A 19,834-nucleotide genomic window follows, 5' to 3' on the forward strand; every position below is an offset into this window, starting at 1 on the left:
TAGTCCAGGGGACAGAATGAGACTATCTCAAAAAATAAATAAATAAATAAAAGTTTGAAATATGAAAAATAAGTGCATTAGTGTGCTTTTTATTTAAGGACAAACTGTGGTGAATCCTTACCTAAAAGTATTCTGAATATAAATTCCCTAAATTTTCTGGGGTTTTTGTGTGTTTACAATTTTTTTTTTTGAGACAGAGTCTCTCTCTGTTGTGCAGGCTAGAGTGCCGTGGCGTCATCATAGCTCACTGCAGCCTCCAACTCCTGGGCTCAAGCGATCCTCTTGCTCAGCTTCCTGAGTAGCTGGGACCACAGGCATACACCAACACTCTCAGCTAATTTTTTCTATTTTTAGTAGAGATGGTGTCTTGCTTTTGCTCAGGCTAGTCTTGAACTCCTGGCCTCAAGTGATCCTCCCAGCTCAGCCTTCCAGAGTGTTAAGATTACAGGCATAAGCCACTGTGCGTGGCCCACAATTTTAATGTTAGGCTTTTTTAAAGCATGTGTATACCTCTATTTCATGCATTGAAATTAAACAATTATAAGATGTGCTAAATGTTAAATAAAAGCATTAATTCAGGTATTATCTCATTGTTTAATTAATTGCTGGTTCCAATTTCGAAGGTCTAAGCCACATGGAAGGGCCATATTGCTCCCTTGAAAGAACTCTTTAGCTTTAGCAGAAAGGCTTAAATTAAAACATACCGTGCTCGCTTCGGCAGCACATATACTAAAATTGGAACGATACAGAGAAGATTAGCATGGCCCCTAAAAAAAATAAAAAAAAATAAAAAAAAAAAAAATGGCCGGGCGCGGTGGCTCACGCCTGTAATCCTAGCTCTCTGGGAGGCCGAGGCGGGCGGATTGCTCAAGGTCAGGAGTTCAAAACCAGCCTGAGCAAGAGCGAGACCCCGTCTCTACTATAAATAGAAATAAATTAATTGGCCAACTGATATGTATATAAAAAAAATAAAAATAAAAAAATAAAACATACCACTCCTCTCCCCCTTTTCATATGACACAGAAAATGACCCATAAGGTCTAGCACACTCCAGGCCAGATAGCTAAAATGGGGCCTGATAAATAAAGTGCCCTGTGGCTGAGTCACCCATAGTCCACCCCTGACCTCTTGGAAGAAAGAATTAAAAAACTGAATCATGCACCTCCACACAGACTTCCTCTGGAAAAAAGATGTCTCAGAGAGTCAAGAAATAAGTTAAGTCTTTGTTTCCTCAGTTTCCCAAAAGGTAGAAAAATCATGTCTCTTAGGAAAACTGTTGGTGTTTGTTTAGCATGAGGGTTTCTGTAGCAAAAATGACCTCCCTGACACAATTCAGCAGGCAAAGGCATCCCGTTCTCATTTGATTAAGGCAAGCTGCCTTATCGCTCCCGGCCTCTCAGCCTTCAAAGATAACTCCCCATGAGGCCAAGTTACTGATTTTAGGAAGAAACAGGTTGAAAAACAGATGTTTTCATTTTACCAATAGTTGATGAAAACCTCCTAAAGGAATAAAGGCCATCTCTTTCTTTTAAAGAAGAAAGCCAGCTTTAGTATAGCTGTTTTTAAGGCTCCTTCATAGTTTCATTGTGCACACAAATGTTCCACTAACTTCAATCTATTACTATTCTTTGGAAAATGGAACATAGTTGGGGAAACATTTTAAGTTACAGGATGGTTCTGAAACATTATAGTTCTAAACATCATAAATCCCACCATTATTATTTATTATTCTAATTATTCTAATTAGCTGCCTCATTCATTCATTCAGTGATTTATTTATTCAATGACTCATTCACTCAGTCCCTATAATCTTCTGCCTGGGATGACAATGTGTTTTCAATCCATTCCCTGCCTACCTGGATTTTTTCTTGTTTTGTCACATTCTGAAAGACACAAACCAGTTCTAAGACTCCTCTAAGACGATCAGACAAGGCCGTGGGGCCGGGACGATGTGACGGAGCAGGTCTGCATTACGCAGTCTTCACTTTGCTCTCTCCCATAAGGGCCATGCTCCAAATACATGGCATGGATTCATGGTTTTGAAGATGCAGAACCTGCAGAAAGTAGACTTTATTTGATAAACAAATGGTTTCCTCAAGAAAGTGAAGAGTCAGGATCAGAGAGAGAAGGTTCAGAAAACGTCTTTTTAGCTTTTGAAAAGACTGATGCTCAATTGTTACTTAAAAAGAATGGTGGCTTTTATGTCCTAGAAAAGCATCTAAATAATAAAAAGAGGGAGCAAGCAAACACTCCAGACATTTTCCACTCTGCTACCACACTCTGAGAAAGCACGTGGACTGAGTTCGTGTGGGATCTAACCCTTGCCTTGTGGCAAGGCATTAACGCCACGATCCCACCAGCTGAGATAACTGGAATTGACTGCTCAGTGGAATTAGTTTTCCATCTTTAATTGGCTAGAAACTTGCCAAGAAGCTTTGCCTGACAGTCCATCCGGTGGAAAACACGAAGATAAAAGATGGTCCAATAATCACTAATGGGAGCTGAAGAGGACGGCCGCGCGTGGGACAGGCCGCCGCGCGTGGGACAGGCCGCCGCGCGTGGGACAGGCCGCCGCGCGTGGGACAGGCCGCCGCGCGTGGGACAGGCCGCCGCGCGTGGGACAGGCTGCTGTGCGAAGCTGCGTGGAGCTGGAGGTCGGGACATGCTGAGCGCAGCAGGCCTGTGGGCACCTGCCCCTGCGCACACCAGCAGCCCAAGGCCATGGCCTCCAGCGGTGAGGTCACAACAACCTGCAACAGGTCCTAACAAACGGTTTCCTCCCCGGAGCCAGTAAGTCGCCTGAAAATGCTTATTTCTGACTGTTGGAATCCACCCCAGCATGAATAAAAGACCAGCGATTCTGGTCAAGCCAGGGCTGTTTCCTTTGCTATCGTGCACACACCACCACTTGGACAGCTCCGCTCTAGAACTTCAGGGTTCTAAGCTTCCTTCAGCAGCCAGAAAACCCCATATTTCTAACACATTGGCCATTAAGAACCATCAAAATGGCCATTAAGAACCATCCAAGTGGATGTTTTTGGCTCAGTAATTCCAGTCCTGAGAATACAGCCTCTTGGATGTGTGCAAAAGTAAACTGAATGCAAAGGCAGACTCGCCATCACAGGGCAATGTCTGTTTCTAAGAGACAGAAACAGCTTAAATATCATGCTCTATGGGCTAAATACAGTGATAAACATAATATTATGTAGCCTTTAAAAATGATGGTATAGAAAAAAACCCTTCTAATCTATATTTCCCAACTTTTCTACAATGAAAATTTTTTTTTGTAAAGCATAAAAAACACTGTGGGGGAAAATAGTTTAAAATTTTACATAGATAAATGTTTAGAGTTAAAAGATAATTTAAATACATTGGAAGAACATAAAACTAGGGTGAATTTTTCTTTTTTTTTTTGAGACACAGTCTCACTCTGTTGCTTGGGCTAGAGTGCCATGGCATCAGCCTCGCTCACAGCAACCTCAAACTCCTGGGCTCAAGCGATCCTCCTGCCTCAGCCTCCCAAGTAGTGGGGACTACAGGTATGCACCACCATGCCCAGCTAATTTTTTCTATTTTTAGTTGTCAGGCTAGTTTCTTTCTATTTTAAGTAGAGATGGGGTCTTGCTCTTGCTGAGGCTGGTCTTGAACTCCTGACCTCAAGTGATCCTCCTGCCTCAGCCTCCCAGAGTGCTAGGATTACAGGAATGAGCCATGATGCCTCGCCTAGGGTGAATTTTGAGGGCACAAATCTCTACCTAAGACAGATATTCATTCCCATATATTTAGCTATTAAAATCTAATTCTATTACTTACATCATCATTTCACTTTCCATTGTTTTAAATCAAAATCTGGTCAAAAACTGGGAAATGAGATGATAAAAGGACTTTTGAAAAAATATAAAATCTACCCAGTAATGTTGTCCAAGTACCTCATCTACAGGTACTTTTCCTTCCATGATTCTAAGAAGCCCAGTACACAGTTAGAACACCTTAACAGGCCAGCGGCTGCAGCTTAGACGTGGGACGGAGGTCTGCCGCAGACAGACATGCTGACGGCAGAGAGAAACAGCAGCTGGCAGTTGTTTGAGAGAGAGTAATGAGAGAAGTGCTACAAAAACTCAGAAAGCACAAATTCCTGGGGTCAAACAGCCCTAAAACACCGAGAGATCAACAAACTATAGCAAAGTATAATGATGCACGGTCACTGTGAGTAATCCAAAAAAGGCAAATGAGAATTTGTATAACCTGTCTCAAAAGGCAGGAGAACATAACAGCCATTTACATAAAAGCAACTTGTGCATATGCATGTAAACATTTTAAAGGTTGGAGTATACATTTATATTTGTGCATTGGTGTGTGTGTGTGTGGGGGGCATTAGTTGTTTTTAAAATTTCAGTTTTCAAAGAAGACTGTGTGGTGAAGTCCAGCTAGTCTGCCATTTCCTTAGCAGTACTATACCAATGTTTACTTTCTTGATTTTGACAAATGTACCTTGGTTATATGAGATGTTAACATCAGGGGAAGCTGGGTGAAGGGTATACAGGAACTCTCTGTACTATCTTTGCAACTTTTCTGTAAATCTAAAATTATTCCAAAATTAAAGTTTATTGAAAATATAAAATCACAAAACAAAGAACAATGAAGTGTCTTGGTTATCTAATCAAATCTTCTACACTCTGCACCCTCTCCCCAAATCCCAAGGAGATTAGAAGCTCATCGTTGCATTTTAACCCTAGATAGCGACGCTACCCTCATTTAGAATCTGATAACTCATAGCACAAGATCACATTTACCCCATAACTCCCTGAGAAAGGGAGTGACCTCTCTTTTTACTCAGCGGAGTAAAAGTGAGCCTGGTTCCTAGGGTTGCAAAATCTGGGGAAAAAAAGTGGTACAACCCAGCAGGATCCTGGTGCTCTCAGGCCCAGAAATGTTTCATCTGACAGGAAGCCTCTTGGAGATGACTTCAGCCACCAGACACCAGGCATTACTTCATCTTGGCAGTGTGTCATCCTCTGCATTTTCTTTCAAGTTGCTAGAGGAAGTGGGGGATGAGACGAAGCTCTGACAGCCCACCTTGTTCTAAGGTGGATATTTTTAGCACTTTGAGGCAAAGAGGTTACTTTTTTTTTTTTATTTGAGACAGAGTCTCGCTTTGTTGCCCAGGCTAGAGTGAGTGCCGTGGCGTCAGCCTAGCTCACAGCAACCTCAAACTCCTGGGCTCAAGCAATCCTCCTGCTTCAGCCTCCCGAGTAGCTGGGACTACAGGCATGCACCACCATGCCCAGCTAATTTTTTCTATATATATATTAGTTGGCCAATTAATTTCTTTCTATTTATAGTAGAGACGGGGTCTCGCTCTTGCTCAGGCTGGTTTCGAACTCCTGACCTCGAGCAATCCGCCCGCCTCGGCCTCCCAGAGTGCCAGGATTACAGGCAGGAGCCACCGCGCCTGGCCAAGAGGTTACTTTTTAAGACCATCACAGACATTCTTCAAATGACAGGTTCACAGTTTCTGTGCTAAACTCAATGAAAAAGTGCATGCAGTGCCTTGGACAGCCAGCCTACAATGGTCAACAACAGGAAAGAATACCCTCAGCCAGGGAGCTGTAAATATTTACGTGTCCAACAGTGTATTTACTATTCGATGATCATGCAAAACAAATGGTTCTAGGACAAGAGGTGGCCTGCATTTCTATGGGCTCCCAGAGCTTCAAAGTTGGAAAGGAGCAGACAGAGATTTGTCCATTTCCCACACTTTACAGACAAGAAGGTTGAGGCTCCAAGTACGTTCCCATCAAACATCTGCTTTTTAAAATATCCCTGATATAATACACATTCCCTGAGCGATAGCTCATTATTTATATGTCATCTCTCACAAGAGGTTGGAAATGCGTGTTTGCCGAGGGATTCAGCGCAGTGCCGTGAGTGAGCACCATAAACAGTCGCTAAGTCTGTGACATCAAGATGGAAGCCCAGCTTTGTCCTGACTCACATCGTGGGCACCTCTTCTATGACCTCATGTTAAAACTGAGAAGACAGATCCTATTTCTGAACGGCTGAGACAGCAACCAGGAGTGCATTTGAAAATTTGCCCACTGATATATATTATAAAATTAATACTATTGATTCAAAAACATTTTAAATTCTTTTTTCATTTCTTTTATTACATAAAGGCAATTTTTTTTTTTTTTTTTTTTGAGCCCGAGTCTCGCTTTGTTGTCCAGGCTAGAGTGAGTGCCATGGCGTCAGCCTAGCTCACAGCAACCTCAAACTCCTGGGCTCGAGCGATCCTTCTGCCTCAGCCTCCCGAGTAGCTGGGACTACAGGCATGCGCCACCATGCCCGGCTAATTTTATATATATATATCAGTTGGCCAATTAATTTCTTTCTATTTATAGTAGAGACGGGGTCTCGCTGTTGCTCAGGCTGGTTTTGAACTCCTGACCTTGAGCAATCCGCCCGCCTCGGCCTCCCAGAGTGCTAGGATTACAGGCGTGAGCCACCGCACCCGGCTGATGTTACAGTTTTTGAAAACCTTTTCTATCCCAATAAATCTCCCTAACCATGAAATTTAGTAAAGCAACATCCTAGAAATTGTTACTTTAAAAAAAAAATTGCCTGGCCGGGTGCGGTGGCTCACGCCTGTAATCCTAGCACTCTGGGAGGCTGAGGCGGGCGGATTGCTCGAGGTCAGGAGTTCGAAACCAGCTTGAGCAAGAGCGAGACCCCGTCTCTACTATAAATAGAAAGAAATTAATTGGCCAACTAATGTATATATATATAAAATTAGCCGGGCATGGTGGTGCATGCCTGTAGTCCCAGCTACTTGGGAGGCTGAGGCAGGAGGATTGCTTGAGCCCAGGAGATTGAGGTTGCTGTGAGCTAGGCTGACGCCACGGCACTCACTCTAGCCTGGGCAACAAGCGAGACTCTGTCTCAAAAAAAAAAACAAAAAAACTGTAACATCTACACAGCAAAGTTCCTGTCATTAACATACACACAGGTAGGCAATGCCAAACGAAGACTTTAGCCCCAGAATATATCTACCCAATCTTCGGAATACTCAAAGGAGCACTCTGGGGTGCAAAAGTGTAGAAACCCCCTTCTCTTTGCCACAAATACATGAGTACCTACTGCCCATCATCTGTACTAATCCAGTTCAGGGAAAAACTGAATGACAAATTATTAAGATCTCCAGATATGCCCACTGTGACAACTCAGTGCAAGAGAGAGATGAAGGATCAACCTTGGCTTGAATCTTTCCCTAAAGTAGCAATGGCAGGAAAAGCTCGAGTTAATGCCACCAGCTAATCAGGCAGGAATTCTAAAGAGGTGGCAAGAATTTACTGGCTTTGTATCAGGTGAGCTTCTCCAGCCAAATCCCCTTTTCAGCTACAGCACATACTCTTGTTTGTTGGTGCTACGTGAAATCTTAGATGTCCTCCATTTAGACTCAACTTACCCAATTAGCTGCCATCAACTCTGCACAGGCCACACTCCCACCTTCTCCACCAAGGCAGTCACTTACAAGCTGAGTAGCTGAACAAACTTGCTTTGCCGTGTACACAGTTAACCTGGTAAGCAGTAAGGGCCAGAGCAGATGTATTTGAAACAAAATTTAAATATAAGCACCCACAATCTGATGAGATGTTGTCAAGGCTTTAGTTACATAGTTTCATACTCAGAGACCTCTCTCCCACAAAGACCATTTAATTAGAAAAATTCTTGGGTGTGATTCTGTGCATTTCGGAGTAGCTATATAATCACTTTGATTCTGTGCTTTACCTTTTTCAGCCATCAGATTGATTTGCAATAGGTAATTCTATGAATTACAGCCAAAGTGTGAATAAAAAGGAACCAAAAGGGAATAGCTTAGGGGAAAAAACTCACATACACATACAAATTTCCAAAACAAGAAGTTAAGCACTAAACCATCACTAAAAGATGGCAGTACATTTTACAGAGGTTATATTTATTTAATCATGGTCTTGGCATTTGTTTTATAGTTTCAAAAGATCTTTTTCTTTTGCTAACATTTTATAGGTACTACATATTATGCTTTATAGACATTAGCTTAGGTAATATTTAATACAACTGCCCTATGAGGTAGGAACAAAGTAAGCCCACTTTGAAGAGAGGAAATTGAGGCTAAGAAGGTTAAGCCCTCTGGTTACCAAGTTGGTTGTGGAGGCAGGATTTGAACCCAGTACCTCCTGAAAGCTGAAGCTCATCACATTTCTGGCAGTGTTTCCCCATGTACTACCACTAATCAAATGAAATTTTAAGATATATGTGGATAAGTATATTTTTATTATGTATAAAAATAATTTTTTTATATTTTTATATTTATTTTAATGCAAGTTAGAAAAAACTATACAATGCAACTAGCAGATCTATCTTGGATCTTACTGCTAGGGACCTGGCTAATTTTGCATCTTTTTCCAAGAGCTAGAAAAATAGTTAAGCACTCTCATACCATTTCTCCTAAGAATTAAGTGATTTTTTTTTTTTTTTTTGAGACAGAGTCTTGCTTTGTTGCCCAGGCTAGAGTGAGTGCCGTGGCGTCAGCCTGGCTCACAGCAACCTCAAACTCCTGAGCTCAAGCAATCCTGCTGCCTCAGCCTCCCGAGTAGCTGGGACTACAGACATGCGCCACAATGCCTGGCTAATTTTTTCTATATATATTAGTTGGCCAATTAATTTCTTTCTATTTATAGTAGAGATGGGGTCTCACTCCTGCTGAGGCTGGTTTTGAACTGCTGACCTTGAACAATCCACCCTCCTCGGCCTCCCAGAGTGCTAGGATCATAGGTGTGAGCCATCATGCCCGGCCGAATTAAGTGATTTGACCCACCAGGGGATGGAGTCCCTGTCTGTCTCCTTAGACTAATACCCAACTAACTTAATCTGCCTGGACATTAAATGATCCCTAGCAGATGTCTAGAATCCAAAGCCTTTACCTTCAAAGAAGAGTTTATTTTCTTGCCCCTCTACTCCATCAACTACCCCCTCACCTCCTGCCATGCCACACACCATCATCTAGCCCTGGAAGACGACCCAACGTAAGGTGAAGTGATGGACAGCAGAGACGTCTGGAAGGAGACAGAACTCGCTCCTCCCTTTGTCCCCACCATGGCCCATCAAGGCTCATCACGGAACTCTGCCCAGGGTGGCCACACCTGGTGCCTGAGCAAGTGCCCGGTCAGACAATGGCCAGACAACAAAGCCCCAGCTGGCTTAGAAATCTCCGTAGGAAAAAGTTCTCTTGGTGACATAGTATTTTAGTTCATCCTTTTTCTTTACTGTTAAAATGACTTATAAATAACTACAACGTTTAGCTGTGGCTAGTCATGAGGTGGGCTGGCTTTATGCTCCATATTTTACTTTTTAAAAAAATAACTTCTAATTACGCAAGCAAGAATGAATACTTTATCCTTGTAAACACTTAGAATGTTAAGGTCCCCCCCCCCCCAAAACAGCCACTGGGACCAATAGCAGGCTCTCTCTTCAGAAGGAAACATTTTAATGAATTTAGGATTCCAGACCTCTTTCTATGCATCTATATATCTTTGAAAAATAAATGGAATTGCTTTGTGGTGGCTTAGTTTAGCATGCAAATGATATCAAACTTAAATTTCTATAACTTGTTTTTTAAAATCTAACAATATGTTTTGGCAATATTTTCATCCTAGACCTTTGTTTCTTTCTTTCTCTTCCTTGTTCTTACTGCTACATTGTATTCCATAATGTGGATATGTATTTTGTATGTTAAAGGTGAAATCATCATGCAATTCAACCTTTATCTCTTCTTTAACACTTTTTCTTAGATAGCAAGGATACACAAGAAGAAGTTTCACTTTAAGTTCTTCCCCTTCTGACTTCTAGAAAAACTGCCACTGATTTCAGGAAAAATAATACACAAATGGCAACTGAGCAAGGCATTGGTTCCATAATTCCTGGTGTGATGGCAAATAAATAGGCCATAGAGTCAGGCAGAATCTTGACTCATAGCTGTGTGGCCTTGGACTCATTAAACAACATCTCTGAATCTCAGACTCGTCATTTGCAAAATGAAGATAATAAGATTTACCTTTCAAGGTCATTGTCAAGATCTGTAAGAAAAGGAAATGAAAACAACAAGCAGAGTACCTGGCACATGGTAAGCACTTACTGCATGACAATTATTTAAAGCTTCATGGCAAAGTTCTGTTCAACAGTGCCAAATGCAAATAAATTTCTCTTGTGTAGGATTTCCATTTTATCTTAAAAAATTATTAGTTCCCTTTGGAATATCTTGTTAGTATGGATTTTATATTAATAGGTATGGAAATTGAAATGGAGATATAGACAAGGCAGATCCATCATGGTGCCAGGATAAGCTTTTCTAAGAGCTGATAAGCTTCTTTTCTTACGACTTATCATTAAATTAATAAACGGAATGCTTGAAATTGCCACCTGAAACCTTCTAAGCATGCTGTCTAGAATCTTGCCTGCCTCTGTTAATTTTCCTCAATGACTATTTAAGAATACATAAGAGGTACAAAATCTTTCAGGCAAAGAAGATAATATTCAATGAAATGAAACAAAATAAAAAAGGAACCAGAAATAAAACCAATACCAATTGCTGCTGCCACCAGGATTCCAGCCAACAGATAATGAAACAGGTTTTGCCACCACCTTGTAGCAGGGCTAAAAACAATCAGCTGAAGGATTAGGGGTGGGGAGACTGGATCCATTTCCCAGGATTATATGTAGTAGAGGGAAAAAGAGGGTGGTTTTGTGACAACAGCAGGGTTTTCTGGGACCCTTCGTCAAGTTACTGCACATTGCAGAGGGCAGGCAGCCTCTTAAAGTGCCTCCGAGACCCTGCCTCCTGGTGCCCATGTCCTTGTAGGGCCAGTGCAGGCTGTGATGTGCTCACAGCTACAGAGAATACAGCAAGGTGACAGTGCATGTGATTACATGTGTACGATTGCATGACATAAGCTTGGGTTATGGATCCATATTTTGAGGCAACTCTCTCCTTTGCTGGAATTAAAGAAGCAAGACGTCATGTTGGGAGGCCCAGGTGACAAGGAGCTGAGGGTGGCCTCCAGCCAACAGCCGACAAGAAACTGAAGCCCTCAGGCCTACAATCACGATAGCTGAATGCCCCTAAGCGAATCTGGAAACATTCTTCCCCGGTCAAACCTCAAATGACACCACAGCTCTAGCCAATGCCTTGGTTGCAGCCTGTGAGACCCTGAAGTGGAAGACCCAGCTGGGCATGTCAGACTGCTGACCCACAGAAACGGCGCCCGAATAACTGTGTGTTGTGTTAACACTCTAAATGTGTAGTAATGTTGTTATAGATAACTAATATGTCACATTTTCTGCCATTTCTCCATCTGAACCAAGGGGAGAAATCACACTCAGGCTGGTCTCACCGGCAATAAGAGCAAAAATCTATACCAGAATTGAGCCACTGGGTCTATTTGGTAATATCTGAAGTGAAATTAATCCTATAGCATTATTCCAAAAACCAGTGTTACATTTTCTTGCTTGAGTTTCCCCTTCTGTTCACGGTGAGAGAGAACAACCTACGTTTTAATATATAATGTTACTTCACGAGCAGATGCTCTCCCTGGGAGATTTCCCTGGCTTCCTAATTGATTTCCCAGCCATCAGGCCCTAACTTCACTAAGCTATTCTCTCAGTCCTTGACCTTCTTGAAAGACCATTCCAATCAGATCCTATCCCTCTTCCAAAACCTTCACTGCCTGGAGAATCAAGGCCAAACTCCTTGGAAAGTCCTCAAGATGAGGCTTGTTGAGTAACCAAAGAAATGGATACAGATGTCGGGTAGAACACTACACGTCTACACTGAAGTTGCCTTTGCACAGTGGCAAACACTGTCTCATTCATCTTATTTCTCCATTGCCTAGCAGTTGCCTAGACTTCCACTGTGATGGTGAAATAAAAATGCAGTGTCACCTGCTCTCCACTGCTCTGAGGATGTCTGTGTTACCTTAGTGGCCTTGGGTCTGGTGACTCGTGCTGTTGAAAATGAACCCAGACTTTCCAAGGTCAATGGTCTGTCCATGATACAATAAAGTTCAACAGTACAACACATAATGTGTTTAACAGCCTTACCATTTCACAGTTGGGTCCATAACAATTCCTTCTACACCCCAACCCATGGGAGTTTTATTTATGTCTTTCATTTAATATTTTTTAAAATTCTACTTCATGCCTCAAAGGAGTATAAGAACACAAACACAACTAGACAGAAAGGTAGAAATTAAAAAATGGGGCTGGAGGAAATAGGCGTTGAATTAAAACACCAGATGATGGTCTTATAGCTTACTGAGAAGCGTACACACTGAAAATGGGCTACAAGTTCAGCAACAATTAATGAGAGTTAATCATTAAAGAAGGTGAAAATGACTAGAGAACTTCCAGACCTGGGTGTTGTTTATTCCAAAGGGACACATTTGTAGAAATTGCTGGGGATGGATTCAAAGCATGTTAAGCTGTTTGATTTGCTGTTTTTGCTGCTTTGGATGGGCTCCTGTACACGTGAAATTATATGGTGGTATTTTCAAACAGAACTTGTATGTAGACTAACTTCACAACCTTTTCCCCATACAACACCCCTCCTCAGATCCAGCTATGGCCAAATCTGTCTTTAGTGATCCCACGGCCTGGTATCCTGTCTCCTTCCCATCCCTGTCAAAGCTCTAAAAAGCAAAGCATTCCTAAGAACAGATTACTATTTAAAGTGCTGCCCTCCAAAGGTATTTGCATTTTAACAGGGAAAGTTCATTTAACAAGGAAATTATTACAGAATTTATTTACAAATAATTTTCACAGACACCACCTTATTTGATACCCAGCACATAGCAGGCACTCAGTAGTACTTACTGAATGCATGGATTAAGAAACAGGCTCAAGCCGGGAGCGGTGGCTCACGCCTGTAATCCTAGCACTCTGGGAGGCTGAGGCGGGCGGATTGCTCGAGGTCAGGAGTTCGAAACCAGCCTGAGCAACAGCGAGACCCCGTCTCTACTATAAATAGAAAGAAATTAATTGGCCAACTAATATATATATAAAATTAGCCGGGCATGGTGGTGCATGCCTGTAGTCCCAGCTACTCGGGAGGCTGAGGCAGAAGGATCACTCGAGCCCAGGAGTTTGAGGTTGCTGTGAGCTAGGCTGACGCCACGGCACTCACTCTAGCCTGGGCAACAAGCGAGACTCTGTCTCAAAAAAAAAAAAAAAAGAAAAGAAAAGAAACAGGCTCAGAGCGGTGAAGTGACCTGTCTAAGGTTACACAATAACCTTAGTAAAGGCAGAATGAGGGGTGAAGGGTTTAGAACACAGGTTTTCTTACTCCATGTCCCAAGTTCCCTATTTCTCACCAAGTCATAAATTACAGACAGAAAAAGTAACAGAAGAATTTTAATTGAGGGGAATCTGGTCTTCCCAACTCCCCAGAATTTATTCCATGAAAACAGTTTCTTCTGCCTTGAAGCCAGCTCAACCCTACCCAAATTGAGGCATAATTCTAAGACTCAAACTTGCAAACTCACACCTAAATGCAACCTCATTTTCTACCTTCCATTCAGGTTCCCAAGCACATATTGGCCGACTGTATTGCACATGTAGTAAGACACTCTCAAGGTGGAAGCAGGAGGGAAATTTTCTCACTTCTTCCTTCAAAGATTCTCTTGTTTTCCTGGTATTGCTTGAAAATGGTGAGTCCCCCAATCTCTAAAAAGTTGAAACGTCTTAATTTTATAAACGGTAGTCTGCCCGGCCCGCCGGGTCCCAGCGCAGAGCTCAGCGCAGAGCTCAGCGCAGAGCACCGCGGCGCAACGCCAGGGAGGAGGGTGGCCCAGCTCTCCCAGGAAGGGGCCACCAGGTCGAGCCAGCGGCAGCTCCGCGCGACAGCCACGGAGATCACCGTGGAGCCGAGGCGCCGTGGAGCGCAGCAAGGCTGGAGCTGAGGACACCGCTTTAAAGCAAAAAAAATGCTAATGTGACATTTAAACTGCCTTCGGGTTTTATTTACGGGTTAAATGATAGGATGTCTGGAATTTGCTTTCAAATACAAAAAAAAAGTGTGTGGATGGGGGAACAGGCAAAAGAAAAATGGTAAACTGTGATAGCTGTTAGGGCTGGGTGACTAGTGTATTAGGCTCCATTATACTAATCTTTAGAATTTTGTGTATGCTTGAAAATGTCTACAACAAACAAAAATAAAATATTTGGGGAATCAGTTCTAAGCTGTGCCACATGCTAGCTCTGTGGCTTTGGGCAATTCACTTAACTTCTCAGAGCCCCAGTTCCCCCAAGTGTACAAAGGCTATAATACCCTCTCCTTTAGATAGCTTTTTTTGAGACTGAAACAATAATAAAATAATAAAATATAAGCAAAGGGCCTGGTACTGCTCCTGAAAAACTGCAGGAGCTCAATAGAAGATGGTTTGCAGTTGTTCTCCTGTAACACAAGTTATCTTGTGGGCAGGGCAGCAGAGAAGGCACAGTGGAACGGCTGCCGCTCAGTTCTCCCACTGAGACAGCCTAATGCACTTGATGTACCAGTGGCTTTTCCAAATGGTTGAATGGAACGCTAATTATTATCAGCAGGTATCCAGTTCTTTATTTAGTAAAACCAGTAAAAAGAGCTTTATTTTTATCTTAATTGCAGTGAATCAAGCCTCATTCGCCTCCTGCCGACATGAGAGCAGCCTTTTGTGAGGCTACTTCATTCCGTTTGTTCCTGGGGGTTACAAAATACCACCTAGGTGTCCTGTACCTATAGAATCAGAGGCCTTTTATTGGGAACTTACATAATTCTTCTTTACAAGTGTGGATGAGAATCTAAAACTCTGGTTTACTTAAAATAAAAATAACATATGTTCGGTGAGTTTTTTCCAGGCAAATGTATACCGAGTATGGTTTAGTGACAGTCTCTGGAGTTGTCTTGGCAATGCAGAGTTACAGCCTTGATCAAGTTTCTTCGCCTCCTTCAGGCTCACTTTTATCTGAAAGTGGGGACAGTGACAACAGCAACTTCTCAGGACTGTTGAAAGGATCACAGGAGAAAACGCATGCCAAGCCCACACAGTAAAAGCTAAATGTTAGCTTCTTCTAGTATCTGTGTGTCCTGACCGTGACTGAACAGCTCCGAGTTGGCGAGCACGCTTCCACTGTGCCACGTCCTGTTGCCTTACAGACGCTCTTGCACCAGCTCTAGTAGCCCAGAGGAGATGTCTCTGCTTACCTCTGGGGGAAGCGACAAGAAATTTAATTGCCAAAAAAACACACACTTTGCTTTCTATTTCTAGATACCAATCTTTTAAGTAGCATAAAGAGTGGAAGGAGTGTCTCCGAAAACACATTTTCATCTAGGTTGGCTGTTTCTAGAATTTAGAGAACAATGTATTCTAGACATGCTGTGCCTACACTGGTCTCCCGTTTCCTCTCTCGGAGGGCCACCTCCCGCTCCAGCTGGAACATGATGGCTGAAAGGGCCTTTTGGAAAACGCCTTGCCAGATGGAGTCCCCAGACCTTAGATCTTATCGATTTGCATTCAGAATCCAAAACTAAGTTGCTTCATGCATTTTCTGGGTTTTAAGCAGTGCTCGCCCCTGACCCCCAGTAACAGCGCCAGAACCTTACCAACAATGCTTCTGAGCCCTTTTTGTTTCTTAACTGATGCTTTCCCACATCATCCATCACATGTAGGTACAAGGCACTGGAATTCCTGGAATTTTTTATAACATTGGTAGTCCCCACCTGATGAAATAGTCGTGCACCAAAATTTCTTTACAAACTTAGTCATTTGGAACTTGAAATGAGGTGGAGATTTTTTCCACATATAGGAAACAAAGCCATCTGGGGTCTGTTTAACTCATTGTGTACTGAAAAACAAACAAACCCCTAAAAATCTAATTGCCACATGCATTCATCTGACAGCGATGTACACACTGCCTAAAGCACAGCTGGCTGGCACTGTGCGGGGTCCCTGGACGGAGGCGGGCTGAACACCCATTCCAGGCCTTCAAAGGCTTCACACTCTAGCTTCTATTTTTATCATCAATTATACAGAGCTTACTATATGCCAGGCACTGTGCCAGCCTCTTTACAAATATTAACTCATTGATGCTATCCACATAACAACCCTATGAGTAGGTGCTATTATTATCACCAGTATACAGATGAGAAAACTGAGGCAAAAAGAGGACAAGTAATTTGTTGAAGGTTATGCAGCCAGTAAGTGGTAGACTGAAGCCTGAAAACCAGGTGGTGTGGCTCCCAGGTTTGTCTCTTTACCCGCTGGCCACCCTGCCTTTTGGTGGGGAAATTCTCTCAGATTCCATCTGAGGGTCCTGGTTGTGTGCTGAGGGTCCTTAAGCCCCCACTCCCTCTGTGCCTGCAGGTACTGCCTCTCCCCACTCCTCTTCACCGGCTCAGTTCCTCGCTGTCTCCCCTCCCCTGCACCTAACACTGGGGCTGGGCTTAAGATCTCCTCCTCCCCTGCCGCCTCCCGGCCACCCTCCCGGCTGTCTCCCTCACCTCCCAGCAGATTTCCTCTCCAGTCTCTGCTTCAGCACTACTTGTCCGCTGTGCTTTGTGTCCCTATACACAAATACAAGGGCTAGGTAATCTACAAAGAAAAGACATGTGTTTCTCACAGTTCTAAAGCCCAGGAGGTCCCAGGGCACGGCGCCAGCATTTGGCAGGGCCCCAGGGGGGTGACGCCAGGCAGGGAGGGTGCAGCTCACCTTCAGAACAGCCCACGGTCACCATAACAAACCCACCCCTGCGATAACGACATTAATCCGTCTATGAGGGCAGAACCTGTGGTCTAATCACCTCCTAATGGCCCCCTCTCTCGACACTGTCACAATGGCAATCACATCTAAACATGAGTTTTGGAGAGGACATCCAAACCTTCACAACTACCTTTTCTTTAAAAACAAAACAAAACAAAAAGCCCTGTGATCATTTTTTTAGTTTGTAAATTATACACAGTCTTTACAGAAAAATAAGAAGATAAAAAACAAAAAGCCTATCCTTAGAGATAAATTTTTCATTAAATCATTTCAGATTTGGCTCTCTTTATGTATCATATATATGCCAACCACAGTCTATTCCAACACTTATCTATGAAATTTATTTTTAACAAAGATTCAGTATTAGGCCGGGCGCAGTGGCTCACGCCTGTAATCCTAGCACTCTGGGAGGCCGAGGCGGGAGGATTACTTGAGGTCAGGAGTTTGAAACCAGCCTGAGCAAGAGCGAGACCCCGTCTCTACTATAAATAAATCAATTGGCCGACTAATATATAGAGAAAAAATTAGCCGGGCATGGTGGTGCATGCCTGTAGTCCCAGCTACTCGGGAGGCTGAGGCAGGAGGATTGCCTGAGCCCAGGAGTTGAGGTTGAGGTTGCTGTGAGCTAGGCTGACGCCACAGCACTCACTCTAGCCTGGGCAACAAAGTGAGACTCTGTCTCAAAAAAAAAAAAAAAGATTCAGTATTAATGTTAGGCTAACTGGGTCACATCGCACTTGAGTCAGAAACCTTCAGTGGTCATGGGTGGTTGGCCAGCCCTGTGGATTTGGCCCCTGGGCCCTCTGTCACCTGACAATCACCCTGGAGGGGCAGTCGCCCCTGAAGACCCACGAGTCTCCCCTACACATATGACTCAATATGCTTTTGTTCCAACATTTCTCAACTCTAAGCCCTTCCCTCGGGCAGGGAAAGCCCACTACAGAGCAGAGATGTGGGTCATCGTGGCACAAATGCCCTACTGCAGAAATGAGAAACTTCCTCCAGAGCTCTCTCCCTGAGGAGGGTCTCCAAGGCCCCATGGCCCCCTGTGTGTTCTAATTTAGTTTCGTTATCCTTTGAGTGGTTTTTGTCTCACAGGAGGCAGAATCTGAGTAAGTGTCCTTTTCCAGTTCTCCCTCTTGTAGTTTCTTTGGGTTGAATCAGAGCCCAAAGAGACTGAAGACCAGATAAAAGGGGACTGCTGGACCCACCACACTGACCACCAGTGATCTGTCACAGTGCCAGTCTCCAGAAGGTGCAGCCTGGCAAGCCACCTGCCCCCCTGCATGCTGGCATCACCTTCAGAGGTCTCACTCACTCACACACCATCCCCCAAGACCAAAATTGCTGTTTTCTCAAATTGTCACATGCATTAGCAGAAAGCTACAGAACTGGGCCCCTGTCTCCTTACTTCTACAGACGAAAATCATGACTAGTTTTCTTTTGTTTCCTGGTATTAAAGAAAAAAAAAAAACACCCTACAGAAACAGAATTGTCACAAGTTGATTCACATGCTGTAAAAAATCCACTTGTATAATATGCCATTCTTAATGGTCAACTGGAGAAGACAATGTGAAGTACGCAGCTGATAATCTTTCCTGCTTCAGGCTGGGCTGGCTGATTCATCACACCCTGATCTGACATGTCCACTTTATCCTCTCAACCATTCCCATGACTTACCAAAATTATTACTTCCCAAAGAGGAAGCCAGGCTGCCCAATGGATGTATAGAGCATGCGTCGCATGTAAAAATTAGTGAAAGCAAGGGCTAAGAATAGCCAGAAGGGGCTTTAGTCGAGAATCTCTATTTGAAGTTCAAGGAGTGTTGTGTTTAAGAAAACAAGACCTCCTAAAAACAGCAGATTTTTAAACTTTGAATTTAATCCAAAGATGGAAACCTGCACATATAATAAACTATGTTTCCTAAAACACAGGCTCCTATGGAAGCCTCCAGATAGGGCTCCTCTGTCTGAGGGTCGGGGAGGAGTGGGAGTGACACTCAGTGGGAGTGACCTAGAAAGCTGAGACCTGAAGGACAAAGAGACAAGGGTGAGCACAAAGCAAGGAGAGGAAGGAAGATTCTGTGCAGAAGGACCAGCAGGTGGGAAGTACCATGTCAAGGAAGTCCGGATCCACTTAGCTGGTGCGGAGAGCAGAGAGGAATGAGGACAGATGTGGGGACATGTGGGAATTGAGTCTTGAAGCCGCAGGGAGCTTTATCCTCAGGCTTTCTCTGGAGGAAGCGGGGAGACAGCAAAAGGTGTAAAGAGTGGCCCGGCAATACAGATTGGGTTTTCGGAGAGTCCTCTGGGCTTTAGCGGAGACAGTGGGTCAGAGGCGGGAAGGAGGCAGGCCGGTCGCCAGGCTGGCGGCAGGAGTGCAGCACAAAGGCCAGGCAGCCTTGCAAAGGAAGAGGCATTGGTGGAGAAAACTGGAGGATTACAGAGATATTTAGGAGGTAGACAGGTCAAGATTTGGTGATGAATTCAGTGTGGGAAACAAGGGAAAGGAAAGAGGCCTTGATACCACCCAGGTTTCTGGCTTTGGCAACTGAGGGGTTCTATTCAGGGGGACATAAATACCTGGAGGGGCAGTGGGCAGGGAAGGGGAGAAGTTGCACTTTAGACAAGTCGAGTGTGAATTCTGGGGAAGGCAGAATTCATTCGAAGGCAGCTGTTGAGGAGGCCTCGGTCAGGACCTGAGGGACGTCCTCAAATAAGAGATGGACACGGGAAGAGGGCCCTGCAAAGGACTCCAAGGCGGAGGGGCCCGAAAGGCGAGCAGTGCGCAGCGGGGCGTGCAGGCGGAGCCCGGGCTGAGGGAGACCTGGGTCAGGGGCAGGAGGCGCAGCCCCTGGCAGAGGTCACATGTGGCCGCGGCAAGGCCTGGGGCCGAGGCCACACAGATGTATGGAGCGGGTGGCAAGGTCAGAGGGGGTGGGAGGAACCCAGACTGCAGCGCCTCCAGGAAGGAAGGGGAGCTGAGGAGGGTGCGGGGAGGGGGCGAG

At 44.0% G+C, this 19,834-nt stretch overlaps 1 protein-coding gene and 1 pseudogene across 4 annotated transcripts in view; one reads left to right on the top strand and one right to left on the bottom strand.

Moving 5' to 3' along the window:
• The window catches only part of ARHGEF3 (Rho guanine nucleotide exchange factor 3), a 304,041-nt gene that overhangs the window by 92,426 nt on the left and 191,781 nt on the right, over positions 1-19,834 (bottom strand). The window lies entirely within an intron of this gene.
• LOC142875124 (uncharacterized) lies at positions 706-769 on the top strand (annotated as a pseudogene).

This window comes from Microcebus murinus, chromosome 1, assembly GCF_040939455.1.
Source record: "Microcebus murinus isolate Inina chromosome 1, M.murinus_Inina_mat1.0, whole genome shotgun sequence".
In the NCBI taxonomy this organism is placed as follows: domain Eukaryota; kingdom Metazoa; phylum Chordata; class Mammalia; order Primates; family Cheirogaleidae; genus Microcebus; species Microcebus murinus.